Here is a 17,346-nt window from a genome sequence, read left to right on the forward strand (position 1 = left end):
CAAAATCCTGGGATTAGTAATGAAAAAGTTTGTGGCGTCAAAGGAGACGAGGATGACGTTAATAGCCCCCTTTGTTTTGGCCGACCCAGATTGGTTCACGGAGGTGGTAGAGTGGATCGTAGACTTTCCAAGATCCCTACCAAGAAGGACGGATCTTCTCAGACAACCACACTTCAAGAGGTACCATCAAAACCTCCCCGCTCTCGCTCTGACTGCCTTTCGACTATCGAAAGACTTGTCAGAGCGAGAGGCTTTTCTCGCGAAGTGGCAAGCGCGATCGCGAGAGCACGCAGAACCTCCACTACGAAAGTATACCAATCGAAGTGGGAGGTTTTTAGAAGGTGGTGTAGATCCAAGAAGTTGTCCTCCTCCACTACCTCTATAGCGGAAATTGCTGATTTCCTGCTATTCCTGAGAGAAAAATCTCATCTAGCTGTATCCACAATAAAGGGATACAGAAGTATGCTCTCTGCTGTCTTCAGGAATAGAGGATTAGATCTGGCAGATAATAAAGATCTCCACGATCTCATAAGGTCATTTGAGACTTCAAAGTCGAAGGAACCGGTACCTCCGAACTGGAACCTAGACGTAGTCCTCAAGTTTCTTTCATCTGAAAGATTCGAACCTCCTCATCTGGCATCGTTTAGAGACATCACCAGAAAATGCCTATTCCTATTATCTTTAGCTACGGCAAAGAGAATTAGTGAATTACATTGCTCTGCAGGATAAAGTAGGATTCAAGGGAGGACTCAGCTATTTGCTCGGTTAAGACCCGTTTTTAGCTAAAAACGAGAATCCACGAATCCCTGGCCTAAGTCATTCGAAGTCAAAGGCATATCGAGTCTCGTAGGCAGAGAAGCAGAGAGGTCGCTATGCCCTGTAAGAGCTCTGAAGTTCTACCTTCAGAGAAAGCATCAGATGGGAGGCTCTAGACAAGGTCTTTGGTGCGCGGATAAAAGACCCCACAAGACTGATGTCCAAGAATGCGCTGGCATTCTTTGTGAGAAACGTCATTACAGACGCTCATAAGGTCTGTCCTGACGAACAGTTACAACTGTTGAGAGTTAAAGCTCATGAGTGAGAGCTGTAGCGACGTCTCTCTCGTTTCATAAGAACTATGTCGCTTAAAAACATCATAGATACGACATTTTGGAAGATGCAACTCAGTATTTGCATCTCATTACTTGAAAGACGTTCTGTTTGTGACATATGAGAAGTGTTTTTCTCTAGGTCCTTTCGTATCGGCGGATACGATCTGGGTACGGGAGCCGACACCAATCCTTAAATGTATATACTTTCTTTCTTTTTGGATATGGTCTGGAGTCTCTTCGAACAATGGAGGACTTGGTTTAGCACGGGCGGCCGTCTATGTTGTTCAGTAAGAGAATCTTGTCATATCTAATTAGATGAGTATAATTTTTTTTTGAAAATTTTGTATGTGTGCGTAGTGGTTTTGAGTTACGGTTGTTGTGACGAGTTCGGGGATAACTCGGAACAATCCTTAGTTCTAAACATATGGTTAGGATCAGGTGGTCGGGATGGTTGTGTGCTCCTTCATAAGGTGTATTGTCATATAAGTGGATCAGCACCCATTGACAAAGTCCTTTTAGGCTCTGCCGAGTAAGCGGATAAGACCCCATCGGCAGACCCACAAGAACTCTTGGCCATAGATCATATATCTCGCTAAAGTTTTCTTGAGGTGATGAGACTACTGGGCAAACACCCACGAAGCTACCACCTATCAGGTAGGAACCAAGGTTTTATTTATACCTACAACATATGTTGTTTACCTGCTATTCCATATAGTAGCTGTCTCTTACCCTCCACCGAAGGGTGCCAATCAGCTATGTATATATCTGACAGGTAAGTTGATTGTATGAAAATGATATTGTTATGATACAATAAAGTTTCATACATACTTACCTGGCAGATATATACAATTAAAGGCCCACACCACCGCCCCGCAGGAGACAGGTGAAAGAGAGAAAATATGATAGAAAACGGGGATGGTTCCTAGTCCCTGCCGCCCAGGGCAGGCCGGTAGAATCACCTGACTACTGTAGCGAGTGGCGCGAAATTTGAATTTCTGTCGGGGACGACGGAGTCTTAGCTATGTATATATTCTGACCAGGTAAGTATGTATGAAACTTTATTGTATCATAACAATATCATTTTTTTTTTTTTTTTTTTCGATTAACGGCTAGAAGGGCTCTTCAAACACTTGATACGTGGTTGAAGGAAAAGAGGGAAGCGGGCAAGACTGTGTTCTCTTTCCCCTCCTGCAAATTGCATCGAAGTCCGGAATTTGGTATGCGACGGGGGAAAATCTCGGCCTGGGAGTTCCTGCCTCCTCCCAGGGGGATTTTTCCAACATTGTTGACAGTTCCCGCAGACATGCCTTGAATCGGCCAAAGTGTGGTGGTCTCCATCAGAATTAGATCATCTCTTGAAAGGGATTTTCCGGACCTTCGAGGTTTTTAATTTTCTGGATTGGTCCTTGGGGGCTCTGGGACGAACAGTGGAAGATAATGAATCAACGGCTTCTCAACTCCCAAGCAGTATTATGTCCTGCATGGACAAAGCCTTAAGGGATGGCGGCGAATGAATTAGCATCTCTTTTTCACCGCAGGAGTTTTAAAGAAAAGGTCACTCTTATGCTCTTTTGCTGCTGTAAGGGCGTTTCTAACGCCCAGAAATCCGAATTGGTTTATTCCCCACTTTCGGATCAATTGTTTCCTTGCGGATATTATCAAGGATATTTCGCTTTCCCTAACTCAGAAAGCGACGCAGGATCTGTTAACTTCCTCGGTAAGGAAATTTTTACCCAACAAGGTGGTTAAGAAGACCCCTAAGGAATCAAGGCAGTCAGCCCTTTCGAGGCAAGTCCTTTTCTCGTCCTGCCTTCAGAGCAAGAAGAGCTCCTTCCAAGATGGGTTCGAAACCCAGTACGAAACAATGAACAACAAGTCCTTCAGACATCAGTAGGTGCCAGACTCCAGAAGTTTGGAGATTTGGCAGAAAAGAAAAAGGGAGCAGATCCTTGGGTCGTCAAGGTAGCCAAAGAAGGTTACAAGATCCCTTTTCTGAAGAGACCGCCTCTTGCGACATCGCCAAGAGAGCTTGGAGCTCACTACAGCGATCCAGGGAAACAAGAAGCACTACAAGAACAAGTTCTTTCTATGCTCAAGAAAGGAGCAATAGAACCTGTTCTGGATCACTTATCTCCAGGATTTTACAACCGGCTGTTTTTAGTAGAGAAATCCTCGGGGGGATGGAGACCAGTACTGGACGTAAGTCAACTCAATTTATTTGTGGAGAAAACAAAATTTTACGATGGAGACGACCGATTCAGTTACTGGCAGCGGTACGTCCAGGGGACTGGATGGTCACCCTGGACCTTCAAGACGCATATTTTCATATCCAATTCATGCAGGATCCAGGAAGTACCTGAGATTTGTGATCCAGAACAGGATCTTTCAGTTCAAAGCCCTCTGCTTTGGACTGTGCACAGCCCCACAGTTTTGTTTACAAGAGTGATGGCGAGCGTGGCGAAGTGGCTACACATTCTAGGAATAAGAGTGTCTCTATACCTGGACGATTGGCTCATAAGAGCCCAATCAAGAAAGCAATGTCTGGAGGACTTAGAAATGACGTTAACATTAACGAAAGAGTTAGGGTTGATGGTGAACCTAGAAAAGTCGAATATGACCCCCAGTCAGGAGCTAGTTTATTTGGGGATTCTGATCTCCTCAGTGACTTTTCGGGCTTTTCCTTCTCCCAACAGACAAGAGCAGTGCATCCGGAAAGTGCAAGCCTTTCTAGAGAAAGAACAGTGTCAGCACGAGAGTGGATGAGCTTACTGGGGACACTCTCGTCCTGGAACGGTTCGTTTCTCTAGGAAGGCTTCACATGAGACCCCTACAAATATTTTTGAACCAAGTCTGGCCAAGAAAAATCGCAACCAGATTCCTTCCCGTTTCGAATTCCTCGCAAGATCAAAGAGGAAGTTGCGGTGGTGGCTAACTCGGGGAAGTTAGCGAAGGGAGCGGTCTCTCCAGCAAAAGAACCCAGACCATGTATTGTTCTCAGACGCGTCGGACGCAGGCTGGGGAGCGACTCTCGACTTCAAGAAGTTTCAGGTCGTTGGAGCAAGGAGGAAGCGGCTTGGCATATAAACAGGAAGGAACTGATGGCGATTTTCTTGGCTTTGAAAGAGTTCAACGCGGTGATTCGCAACAAGGTGGTACAAGTCAACGCGGACAATACCACAGCTGGCGTACATCCGCAAACAAAGGAGGGGACACATTCAATCTCTCTTTGCAAGTTGGCGGAGGAGATCCTTCTTTGGGCAGAGAAGGAAAACGTAACCCTTCTCACCAGATTCATTCAAGGGGAGAAGAATGTGAGAGCGGACCTGTTGAGCAGGGAAGGTCAACTTCTATCAACAGAATGGACTCTTCATTTAGAAGTATGCCAGAGTCTGTGGAAATTATGGGGTCGCCCAGTGGTGGACTTGTTTGCGACAGCAATGACAAAGAGATTGACGACTTATTGCTCTCCAGTCCCAGACCGTCAAGCAGTCGCAGTAGACGCCTTTCTTCTAGATTGGACGGGGCTAGACGTCTACGCCTTTCCCCCGTTCAAGATATTAGGAAAGGTTTTGAAGAAATTCAGGGAGAGTCAAGGGACAAGAAAATGACTCTCATAGCTCCATACTGGCCGGGCCCGAGATTGGTTCACAGAGGTACTGGAATGGACAATAGATGTACCAAGGACACTTCCAGCAAGAGTAGATCTACTCAAACAGCCTCACTTCAAACAGGTACCACAAGAACACCCTCGCTCTGGGTCGGACTGCGTTCAGACTATCGAAAGACTTGTCAGAGCGAGGGGGTTTTCTAGAGAGGCGGCCAGAGCGGTGGCCGGAGCTAGAAGAGCCTCTACTATTAAGGTGTACCAGGCGAAGTGGGAAATCTTTCGCAAGTGGTGCAAGAGTCGGAGATTTCTTCATCCAGTACCTCTGTGACCCAAATTGCCGACTTCCTTTTATACTTGAAGAAGGAAATAAAATTGTCAACTCAGACGATTAAAGGGTATCGGAGTATGTTGGCTTCAGTATTTAGACATAGAGGTCTAGATATTACAATAATCTAGATCTGAGAGACCTCATAGGTCCTTTGCAACAAGGAAGGAGCCTCAATACAGAGCGCCTTCCTGGAATCTCGATGTGGTCCTGAAATTTTTAGGAACTAGTAAGTTCGAACCGATGGATCAAGCTTCGTTGAGAGATATCTCAAAAAAGACCATCTTTTTGGTGGCCTTGGCCACAGCTAAAAGGGTGAGTGAGCTGCAAGCAATTTGCAAACATATTGGTTGGAAACATGACAAAGCGGTTTGCTCATTTCAGGAGGGGTTCTTGGCCAAGAACGAGAATCCAGCTCATCCATGGCCAAGGTCGTTTGAAATTATGGGTCTTTCAGATCTAGTAGGACATGAACAAGAGAGAGTTCTTTGTCCAGTAAGGGCATTGCGCTATTATTTGGAGAAAACCAGTAAGATTAGAGGAACTTCAGAATCACTGTGGTGCTCTGTGAAGGATCCTAGCAGAGCAATGACCAAAAATGCTATTGCCTTTTTCCTTAGGGAACTAATTAAAGAATCTCACATATGTTATGCCAAGAAGAAAATTTCGGCATCCTTAAGGTTAAGGCGCACGAAGTGAGAGCAGTAGCTACTTCGTTGGCTTTTAAAAAGAATATGGCCCTCAAAGATATCATTGAAACGACGTTTTGGAGGACTAATTCAGTGTTTGCAAGTCATTACCTTAGAAACGTCAAAACAACGTTTGACAATTGTCAAACGTTGGGTCCATATGTATCCTCAGGAGGGCAGTATTGGGCAAAGGATTTTCCACCCATAAATTACTAACATGCTAGGTATTTTATGAAGTGGTGTTGTTTTTACGGTTGTCTGAGAGGTTTATTTCCTCTTCAGTCTGTGAAGTGTAGTGTGTTAGGTTAGTTTTGTGTGTGGTTCAGGTGGTCTAACTTATCCTAGCATGAATGCCCGTGGTAAGAGAGGGCTAGGGTTTCCTGTCAACAAATTGGTCCCGTCCAGTTGTCAGACCCTTGTATTTAGCTTCATCAACTAATAGGTCACGTCCTAGTTGGAAGCTACTAAGGTTTAGCAGGCTAAGAGGCAGGAATGCTGAAGTCAGCTACCTTAGCAGGTAAGGAATCTAAGAGTATTTTAAATTTTAAATTTTTAAAACTCTTACAATGTTGCTGTCTTTGACCCACCTCCAAATGTGTCAATCAGCTATATATATACCTGCCAGGTAAGTGTCATACATGAAAATGATGTTATTATGATATAACAAAGTTTCATGTATACTTACCTGGCAGGTATATATATAGCTATATTCTCTGTTCGCACTGGCAGAATTTTCAAAACTCGCGGCAACCGCTAGATCACTGGTAGTTCAGGTGATCGCCACCCCGCTCCCGTGGCGCTGGTGCTCGGAATCATTCCCATTTTCGTCAGATTTTTCTCTGAACCCTGTCTCCTGAGGGGAGGTGGGTGGGAATTTAATTATATATACCTGCCAGGTAAGTATACATGAAACTTTGTTATATCATAATAACATCATATTGGCAACACAGATAAACAATAGGAGAGCGTGAACAACACCGTAGGTACTGTTCACAGCAAAACTGTTGATATTTGAGTCAGGAATCTAGTTACTTTTTCAACAACGAATATTTTCAAATGAATAATCATGAATATGTAAAGAAATTTATGCAATTCATGACCTTATACTGATGTTTAACTATTTATTTAAATAATTATCTAGTGGTGTTCTTTATGAATTTTGTGAAAAAAGTGCCCTAGCGTCTATGGGTATAAGTGGTGTGCGGATTTAGCACATGGAATGGAAAATATATTGACTTCGCAAACTTCGAGATGGTGACAATCTTCTAAATTTTTGGTGTTTTAAGTAAAAATTTTGAAAGCGTCATGTATGAATGTTTGCACTGCGCATGGCTAGACTAGACTTTCATTAACCTCTGTGTAATCATAAAATATGACCTTAATTTCTAACTTTGGAGTAAATGCTTACTTCGAAAGGAGAGTAGAGGTCTCAATCTGTTGCTTTCGCCACCGATGACTCGTGACTGGTGCCCATCTCCTGTGTCAGGATGTGTATATGTACTTTTTCGGAGGGTGGATCCACACGCGACCAAAATTGGATCAGCTAGTCCAGTCGGTTGTTTCACCTATGCAGATAAGGCGCAAAGCGCCTTTCCGCCACGTTCTTACTGACAGCACACACTAACAAGAAAATCAGCAGTCTGCAGATATTCACTCGCTCCCACTTCCCGAAAAAGCGCTTGAATTATGTCTTTATATCGTAATTTAGGAGAAAGCACCCACTTGGAAAGGAGTGTAGAGGTCTCAGTGTGCTGCCAGGATGGGCCACAACTCTTTGACTGATGCTCATGGCAGCAAATTCAAGTACTTTTTTGGGAAGGTGGCCCCATTCCGGGATCGTAGGCCGCTATGTCTCCGCTCGGTCATTTATCCTAGTAGGGGTGTGAGGTGTAACTTCAGTTGCGCGGCCTGATTCCCCGCCAGTCGCCGACCAGGACAGGTTCCTCTTACTTAAATAGACCTAACCTCTCCTACAATGCAAAGTCCTGACCTAACCAGGTCTTACCTACCAAACCAAACTTAGCGCACCGGTTGGCAACTGGTGAGAATCGTGCCGTGTAACTGAAGTAAACTTTTTCGGGTTTGAAGTCTCCATAGCGTGATTAGTACAAGACGTGATCAAATCTGTTGCAAATTCAGTTACCATAGCAGATGCAGATTTGGCAGACAGCCTCAGACATGAGACATCAGGCGTGAATATGGTCCAAACTTAACTTTCCCTAGAATTCTATATCCTGACCTAACCAGATCTTGTCTTCCTAACCTGACTTGGTTGCCATTGCCTGACCTGGCTGGAGGCCTTCACCCCTCCTGGATCCCCTAAGTAACCTAACCTTTAATAGTGTCGTGCCCTAATCCAACAAGAAAAACACTGACCAATACATGGGCTGAGACCAGCCTAAAGTAGGCTATTGCCTCAAGTATAGGCCATGGCTAACAGCTTTTGAGTATTGAGTTTTGATAATAACTTTTTATAAATCTAGCATGAAAAGAAGGTGTACGTATAATATGGTTTGTCTGATAGATTTTAAGGACTGTGACCTTCATTTTAATTGCAGGTGCTTGGTTAACCCACTATAACTCCACTCCCCTAAATCTTTGTTATGGGAGACCACAGCCATAAAAGCGGGCTTTTTAGCTAAAGAATACAAAAGTTAGTGAAATACAAGGATCTATCCAAACCTAACTCAACCTAGCTGTGCCTGCCTGACTATAATCCCCCCCCCCCCCCCCCCCACCCCCCCCCCCCCCCTTTCCTCCATGTAACCAGGTCTGGGGACTTGTACATCATGAAGTGATGTGTAAGGATGCATGTGAACCTTACTTACCTTCCCTAATCTAACCCAACACAGGTTGCCAAGTCCTGCCAGATTTGGCAGCTTCACATCCCCACCCCTGGACATGCACATGCACCTAACCTGATCAAGGAGGCCTTAAATCCTGAAGTATAATACTATACAAGTGTGCTTCCTAATGGAATGTATCTTAGGATGCTGGGCACTACCTAACATGATAATGAGTGCCATCAATCATGAATTAAACAATATTTAGTACTTGCATGCATAACATGGTTATTTGTTTTCCTCCACCTTGAACCTAAGGCTATGGTGACCCTGTGTTGTCCCCATGAATTTTATATTCATATTTTGCATTTGATTCGTTGTGCTGTGTCATATCTTACCTAGGAAAAATAGTAATGAATTATATGTCAAAAGTAAGGCAATTTATTATAATTTTGTGCTGTATGAAAAGTGAGATCTGTTTAGCAATTTTTGAATAATTAAAAAAATCTTTTTGTACATGAACTTTCCTGTCAGATATATACTTAGCTATAGTCTCCGACGTTCCCGACAGAATTTCAAATCTCGCGGCACACACGACAGGTAGGTCAGGTGGTCTACCTTACCCGCCGCTGGGTGGTGGGTGTATGAACCAATCCCTCTTGCTTGTCAGATTTTCTCTGTCAACCGGAACGATAACAACTGATGTCGGTTCCCTTCGATAGACTTTTCGCTTCTCGCTTGCCTGGAGATTGAATTGGACTTCTTTTTGGTGACGTATTCGCTCTGTTTGGCTTGGCATACGCTATTTGTGGACCGTTTTTGACTTTGCGCTGGAATTTTCTTTAACATGTCTGATCTAAATTTACATTAGGAAGTTGGAACGTGATAGAGTTCGGAAGGCTTCCTCTAGGAGTTCTAGTAGGTCTAGAATGAGTGAGTTGGATGCAGAACCTAACATTAATGTAGAAGTAGAACCTCCTTCCCAGGTTGCAGCCCCTGCTCCCCGTGCCGAAGCCGAAGATTCGTCTTCGGAGGCGGCGGCTTTAAGAGCTACGATTCAGTCGATGGATCAGAAGATTCGTCAGTTAGAACAAGGTAAGGAGAGTGTTAGTGATCAGTGCAGTGTCCCCAGTGTTGTGGAGGGTGTGTCTGACTGGCTCCTTAGTGCCTCTAGGCCTAGACCTCTTCCAGACTCCCAGTTCCAGTGGAGGAGGAAAGTCGAAAGCCGCAGGAGGGCTAGGGAGAGCCCCCACCGGTCAGGTGTCCCCTCGGCAGATCCTGAAGTACGCTCCCAGGCTGCCTCGGATCGTATCAAGAAGGAGATCCTGCGTCAGTGCTTCTCTTCTTCTTCGCCCTCACCGAAGCGCGGTTGGAACTCCCCGGATGCGTCTCGCCCGTTGAAGAGGGCTTGGAAGGCTTCCTGCAGTCCTTTGGCTTCCAGCCCGGAAGTATTCCCGGAAGAAACTTCTTTGGAAGTAAAGAAGCCCAGGAGATCCTGTGATCGCTCGTCTTCTCGCGCCCCTCGCTCTGCGCCTGCTTCGGAGGAAGACCAGATGGATTCTCCTACTAGAGTCCTTGCTGGTCTCCAGGCTCAGATCTCGGCTTTGGCGGACTCTCTGGCCTTGAGATCGCGGAGGAGGAAGGATGTTTCTCTTCCGATGAAGAGATCTAGACGCCGTTCTTCAGGGGATCGTTCTCCTCTTCGTAGGCGATCTCCTTCGTATGGGGAGTATTCGAACGAGCGTAGGAGCTCACATGAGCGGCCCCGCTCACCTGGCTCTCTCTCAGCAGCTTCAAGGCGCCAGACTTCGATCAGGCGCTCTGTGGAGGACGAAGACTTTTCTCCGGATAGGCTCCCCACTTCTGGTAGGCGCTCATCTCCTGCTCATCCCGCTGTTTCTAGTGTACGTCCAAGAGGAGATAGGCGCTTGGAGCAGAACAGGCCTTTTTCTTCGACTCCCTCTCGTGGGCCTTCTCCTCAGTAGCTTCGAGAATCTAGAAGGCGCCCTTCTACAAGTAGGCGCTTGTCTTCCGGCTGTCGCTCTCCTCGAGTTTCGGATCTGGCGTCGAGTAGGCGCATTTCTCCTGTTCGTAGCTCCTCTCCCTTCAGACGTCAAGAGTCTGGTAGGAGCCATGCACCTGGTAGGCGTCCTTCTGGTAGCCGCTCCCCGCAAGATAGGCGCCAAGAACCTAGTGTACGCCAATCTCCTGGTAGGCGCTCGTCGTTTTCGAGGCGCCCTACTCCTGACTGTTCTACTCTTGGCAGACGCCAAGAGCCTCTCAAGCGCCCTTCTCCGTGTAGGCGCTCTCCGTCTACTAGACGCCCTACTCCTGACCATTCGCCTCTTGGTAGGCACCAAGAGCCTCACAAGCGCCCTTCTCCTGGTAGGCGCTCGTTAGCTACGAGGCGCCCTTCTCCTGACTGTTATCCGCTTGTCAGACGCCAAGAGTCTCTGAAGCGTACTTCTCCTAGTAGGCGCTTTTCATCTTCCAGTCACCCTTCTCTTGATTGTGCTCAACTTGACAGGCACCAAGAGACTCTCAAGCGCCCTGCTCCTGATAGGCGCTCGGCGCCTAGCAGCCGCTCTCCTCAGGATAGGCGCCAAGATACTAGTAGGCGCTCTCCCCCTTGTAAGCGCCCTGTTGATGTATCCAGACCTTCTCGGGGTAGGAGCCCTGCCTTTCCTTCAGTCGAGATTTCGTCTACCTCGAAGAGGGAGTCCCATTGCAGACAAGCCAGGTCGGGCGGGCGCTCTTCTTTTTCGTCTCGCCTTTCACCTGTTGATTTGAACTCTCCGGTGAGACGGCACTCTCCAACCTCTCGCTCTGCTCCTGCTAGGACCTCTTCGTCTCCTAAGGATCCTCCACGCTCTCCTCAACAAGGAATCCTAGAGGGTTCGGATGAGGAAACGAACACTACGGCAGCGGTGTCTTCTTACAAGAAGCTCACAGAGCTTCTACTGCAAGAGTTTGGGGATTCCCTTAGTCCCTCTGCTCCTCCTCCTCCTCACTCGTTGTTTTCCACGGCAAAGACAACGAAGGGTTCGTCTTGCGTGAGGATGAAGCCTACCCTTTCGATGAGAAAGGCACTTAGGAGTTTTGGTTCCTGGATGCTTTCCAAAGAGGAAGCAGGAAAAACGATGTTCGCTTTCCCACCATCGAAGCTATCAGGACGTACTGGTTTTTGGTACGAAACAGGAGAGTCCTTGGGGCTGGGTCTACCGTCCTTGGCCGATGCGGACTTTTCGGCGTTAGTAGATGCCACAAGGAGAGCTGCGCTTAACTCTGCTAGAACGACTTGGGCGATGAACGAGATCGACCACATTCTGAAGGGTATGTTCAGAGTGCTTGAGGTCTTCAACTTCCTTGATTGGTCGCTGGGAGTCCTGGCTAAGAAGATGCAGGTGCCAGAAGATCTCCATTGCGTGTTATCCTGCATGGATAAGTCCGTTAGAGACGGAGCGAGCGAAATCACCTCCTTGTATGGGGCGGGAATCGTAAAGAAGAGATCTGTCTATTGCTCCTTCTTGACGAAGTCCGTCTCCCACGCTCAGAGGTCTTCGTTGCTGTTTTCTCCTCTCTCCGCTCAATTATTTCCCAAGCATCTGATCCAAGACATCTCGAGATCTCTTTCAGCTAAGGCCACACAGGACCTTCTGGCCCAATCAGCAAGGAAGCCTCGTCCTTCCTTCCCTACCAAGACTAAGAAGGAGAAGTCTAGTGCTCGGGAACCCTTTCGAGGGGCTTCTTCCTCCAGAACCTCTTCATTTAGGGGTCGTAGACCCAACAGAAGAGGAAAGACTTTCTCCAAGTCAGTCAAGACCTCCAAGTAGCTTACAAGTCCTTCAGACAACGGTGGGTGCCAGGCTCTTAGGATTTGCGGAAGTCTGGGCCCAGAAAGGGGCAGATCCTTGGACCCTTTCAATTGTGAGGAGGGGTTACCTCATCCCTTTCACCTCAAGGCCTCCCTTGACAACCACCCCAAGGGAGTTGACGGCCAAGTACCCTGAACTTCTTCGTAGAAAAGAAGAAGTTCACGATGGAAACACCTTCTTCGGTGCTGGCAGCGCTTCGTCCAGGGGACTGGATGGTGTCCTTGGACTTACAGGACGCTTACTTCCACGTGCCGGTCCATCCTTCCTCGAGGAAGTTTCTCAGATTCATGATGGGGGGAAGAATTTTCCAGTTCAGGGCTCTGTGTTTCGGCCTCTCGACGGCCCCCCAAGTGTTCACGGGGATCTTGAGGAATGTAGCTCAATGGCTTCATTTGAAGGGGGTGAGGATATCCATGTACCTCGACGGTTGGCTTATAAGGGCCGATTCAGAAGATCGTTGTTTGAAGGACTTACAAGTAACACTAGAATTGACGAATGTGTTGGGACTTCTGGTCAATTTCAAGAAGTCATGTTTAGTTCCCGAACAAGAGTGTGTGTATCTCGGGATACGGATGAACTCTCAGAGTTTTCGGGCTTTTCCCTCTCAAGAAAGGATAGCCCGGGGATTCGAGAGAGTAACAGCCTTCTTAGGGAAAGAAGTATGCACAGCAAGGGAGTGGATGAGTCTGCTGGGGACGCTCTCCTCGCTGGAGCAATTCGTTTCCCTAGGAAGGTTGCACCTGAGACCGCTCCAATTCTTTCTTCATCAGAATTGGAGTCGTCGTTCTCAGGATTTGACGTTCTCCCTGTCAATATCTCAGAAAGTCAAGGAGGAACTCACATGGTGGGCAGATCCGAACATGTTTGGGAAGGGACTGTCTCTTCTATCCCAGAGCCCCAACCTAGTGTTGTTCTCCGACGCGTCGGACATGGGTTGGGGGGCGACTCTGGGAACCAGCGAGGTGTCAGGTACCTGGGTGGGGGACCAGGTATCCTGGCACATCAACAGAAAGGAGTTGATGGCCGTGTGGTTGGCTCTGAAAGCTTTCGAATCCAACGTCAGAGAATCAGTAGTGCAGATCAACGCGGACAACACCACAGCTCTGGCATATATCAGAAAACGGGGGGACGCATTCCTTCTCTCTGTACGAAACAGCAAGAGACCTTCTTCTGTGGGCTGAAGAAAGGGGAATCAAGCTTCTCACCAGGTTTGTACAGGGAGAGAGGAATGTGAGAGCAGATCTCCTCAGCAGGAAAGATCAGGTCCTTCCCACGGAGTGGACACTTCATCTAGATGTATGCCAGAGCCTTTGGAAGTTGTGGGGCAGGCCACACATAGACCTCTTTGCCACATCAAAAAACAAGAGACTGGATCCTTACTGCTCTCCAATCTCGGATCCAGAGGCATTAGGAATCGATGCTCTTCTTCTAGACTGCAACGGACTCGATGTCTACGCGTTTCCCCCCTTCAAGATTCTGGGGATAACGCTCAAAAAGTTCGTAGAGTCAGATTCGACGAGGATGACCCTAATCGCTCCATTTTGGCCAGCCCAAGAATGGTTCACAGAGGTACTGGAATGGTTAGTGGACCTTCCAAGATCGCTCCCTCTAAGGAGCGATCTACTCAGACAGCCCCACTTCGACAGGACCACAAAAATCTCCCCGCTCTCAGTCTGACTGGCTTCAGACTGTCCAAAGTCTGGTCAGAGCAAAAGGCTTTTCAACAACAGGTGCTAAAGCAATCGCAAGAGCGAGGAGGTCTTCCACCTTACGAGTATACCAGTCAAAGTGGGATGTCTTCAGACAGTGGTGCAAGAGAAAGAACATTTCCTCTTCCAGTACCTCTGTGACCCAGATTGCGGATTTCCTGCTATTTCTCAAAGAAGATTGTGACCTAGTTGTATCTACCATTAAAGGATACCGCAGTATGTTGGCGGCGGTCTTTCGGCATAGAGGCCTGAATATATCCGAGAATAAGGACCTGCATGACCTTATTAGGTCCTTTGAAACGGTTAAAAAACAGTCTCATATAACACCGAACTGGAATCTAGACGTGGTTCTCCAATTCCTTGGATCGTCTAAATTTGAACCACCTAGTTCAGCCTCGTTCAAGGATCTGACAAAGAAGGCTCTTTTCCTTATGGCTCTAGCAACCGCCAAGAGGGTGAGTGAGCTCCAAGCAATTGAGGGCAATGTTGGTTTTAAGGAAGAATCTATGGTTTGTTCGTTCCTCCCGGGATTTCTGGCTAAGAACGAAAACCCATCCCGTCCATGGCCCAGGAGCTTCGAAATTTGTGGACTATCTTATCTTGTAGGGGAAGAGCCTGAGAGAACTCTGTGCCCTATGAGGATTGTAAAATATTACCTTAAGAGGAAAGAGCAACTTAAGGCCAATCAAGAAGTACTTTGGTGCTCCGTAAAGGACCCGACTCGACCTATGTCGAAGAATGCTCTGTCTTTCTTCTTGAGAAGCCTTATTAAAGAAGCACATGTTGTCTGCAAGGAAGATCATTTTAAGCTTCTTAAGGTGAAAGCCCACGAAGTGAGACCCATTGCAACTTCGCTTGCTTTTAAGAAGAATATGTCCGTGCGGAACCTGATGGAGGCAACCTTCTGGAGATGCCAATCGGTTTTCGCAAACCACTACCTACGTGATGTAAAAATCACTTATGACAAATGCTTCGCCTTGGGCCCTTATGTATCGGCGGATTCGGTGCTGGGGCAGGGAGCTGGAACTTATCCTTGTTAGACTTATATATTTTTACCCTATATTTTGTAATTGTTGTTTATGGTTGTCTGAAAGAGGTTGCAGGGAGGCATCTCTTTTTGTCGTAGTACTAACCCTTTGTAGTTTGGTTAGGTGGTATGATGAGTTTTGTCTCCTTGCAGAAGTAGTGGTAAGGATCTGTTAAGTAAGCGGACAAGTTCCCTTTAACAGGATCCAACTTGGATTCTACCACACAAGGGGATCACATATCCCAGTGGTAGATCCGAGAGTCTTTCAGCAACAGGTCACGTCCTAGCTGTAGCTCTCCAGGCAATGCAGACTCAGAGACAGTATCAATGAAGTCTTCGGCCTGAAAAGGTGAGAACCAAGGTTTTTATATCCTACAACATTAGTTGTTTCCCTTCTTTCCTGTATTATTTAGCTGTCTCTTACCCTCCACCAAGGGTGCCAATCAGCTAAGTATGTATATATATATCTGACAGGAAAGTTCATGTACAAAAATGATATTGTTAAACTACAATAAAGTTTTGTACATACTTACCTGGCAGATATATACTTAGCTATAGTCTCCGACGTTTCCGACAGAATTTCAAATTTCGCGGCACACGCGACAGGTAGGTCAGGTGGTCTACCTTACCCGCCGCTGGGTGGCGGGTGTATGAATCAATCCCCCTTGCTTGTCAGATTTTCTCTTCCACCTGTCTCCTGAGGGGAGGCTGGGCGGGCCATTAATCGTATATATCTGCCAGGTAAGTATGTACAAAACTTTATTGTAGTTTAACAATATCATTTTACTGCTAATTTCAACCCATTATATGGATGCTTTATTTTTGTTTTAGGGGTTTTATAACATATCCCGATACATCACAACTCTAGCTTTACAATGACATCAAATTTGTCAATGTAATATGAAAGTTAAGGCTTCAAGAAGCCATAAAAAAAATTTACCACTGCAAATTTGCACGTCCATAAAGGCAGTGAATCTGCCACAGACCAAACTTAGCAAGATTGGTTTTGCAAAAGAGTTGGTTGGAGGGATGAGGAATTGAGAGGTTTAGCAAAATGGGAAAGGATATTTATTTCTAGGTGGAGTTGCATGACAAAATAAGACTTCAATGTTGTATACAGTATGGATGGAAAGAAGTAATTGTGATTACAATGGTTAATGAAAGAATTTATCTCTGAATAAAAGTTGCAAAAGGAATGATGTTTGGAGTGTAATATGGCCTAATGTTAAAAATAATGTATACACACCATCGTACTGTACCTGTAAGTCCACCACCAAATAATTTTACTTAGCCATGGGAAGTTTAGGGGCTGCCAGGTCCCTTCTAGGATCATCATTAATGCTTCATCAGATTTTTGCCTGTTACTTCCTTATACGTACTATACCACTGCTCTGATAGATTTCGCTTCAATCCTCTCAGCATCAGTGACCTAGGCAATCACTCTACCAGATAGACCCTAATTACTTAGTCCCTAACCCTCATCATATTCCCAAACAATCTCAGTCTTTTAGATCTCTCTTTGTTTTCCACCCTCTTTTGTATCCAGGGTTACTCCCATAAATGCTTGTAATTTGTAAGAATAGTGGCTAATCCAGAAATTTTTCTTTCTGTGCAAACCAGAGGGGTTACGATTTAAATCTTGCTTGTCTTTAAATTCATAAACCCAAAAGTTATGAAGCTGCTGAGGTCTGTGTAGTAATTTAGAGAGTACAAAGCTTTTCATATCGTGTGTATATATATATCATATATATATATATATATATATATATATATATATACATATATATATATATATATATATATATATATATATATATATATATATATATATATATATATATATATATATATATATATATATATATATATATATATATATATATATATATATATACTATATATATATATATATATATATATATATATATATATATATATATATATATATATATATATATATATATATATATATATATATATATATATATATATATATCTATATATATATCATACATCTACATACATACATACATATCATACATACATACATACATATCATCATACATACATACATATCATACATACATACATACATATCATACATACTATACATACATACATACACTACTATCCCGACTACATTAACCTGCTCGACATACGACCATTCGTACTTACAACCTTACTTCAGACAGTTGACCATTGAGTTACTTGGCACTGCGCCATCTCATGAGAACTCTCAT

General features: G+C 45.3%; 1 protein-coding gene across 1 annotated transcript in view; it reads left to right on the forward strand.

The window, feature by feature from the left end:
* Positions 1 to 17,346, forward strand: part of LOC135216175 (malignant T-cell-amplified sequence 1-like) — a 44,851-nt gene that overhangs the window by 15,974 nt on the left and 11,531 nt on the right. The gene's annotated exons all lie outside the window — the stretch shown is intronic.

This window comes from Macrobrachium nipponense, chromosome 6 (assembly GCF_015104395.2).
Source record: "Macrobrachium nipponense isolate FS-2020 chromosome 6, ASM1510439v2, whole genome shotgun sequence".
NCBI lineage: Eukaryota > Metazoa > Arthropoda > Malacostraca > Decapoda > Palaemonidae > Macrobrachium > Macrobrachium nipponense.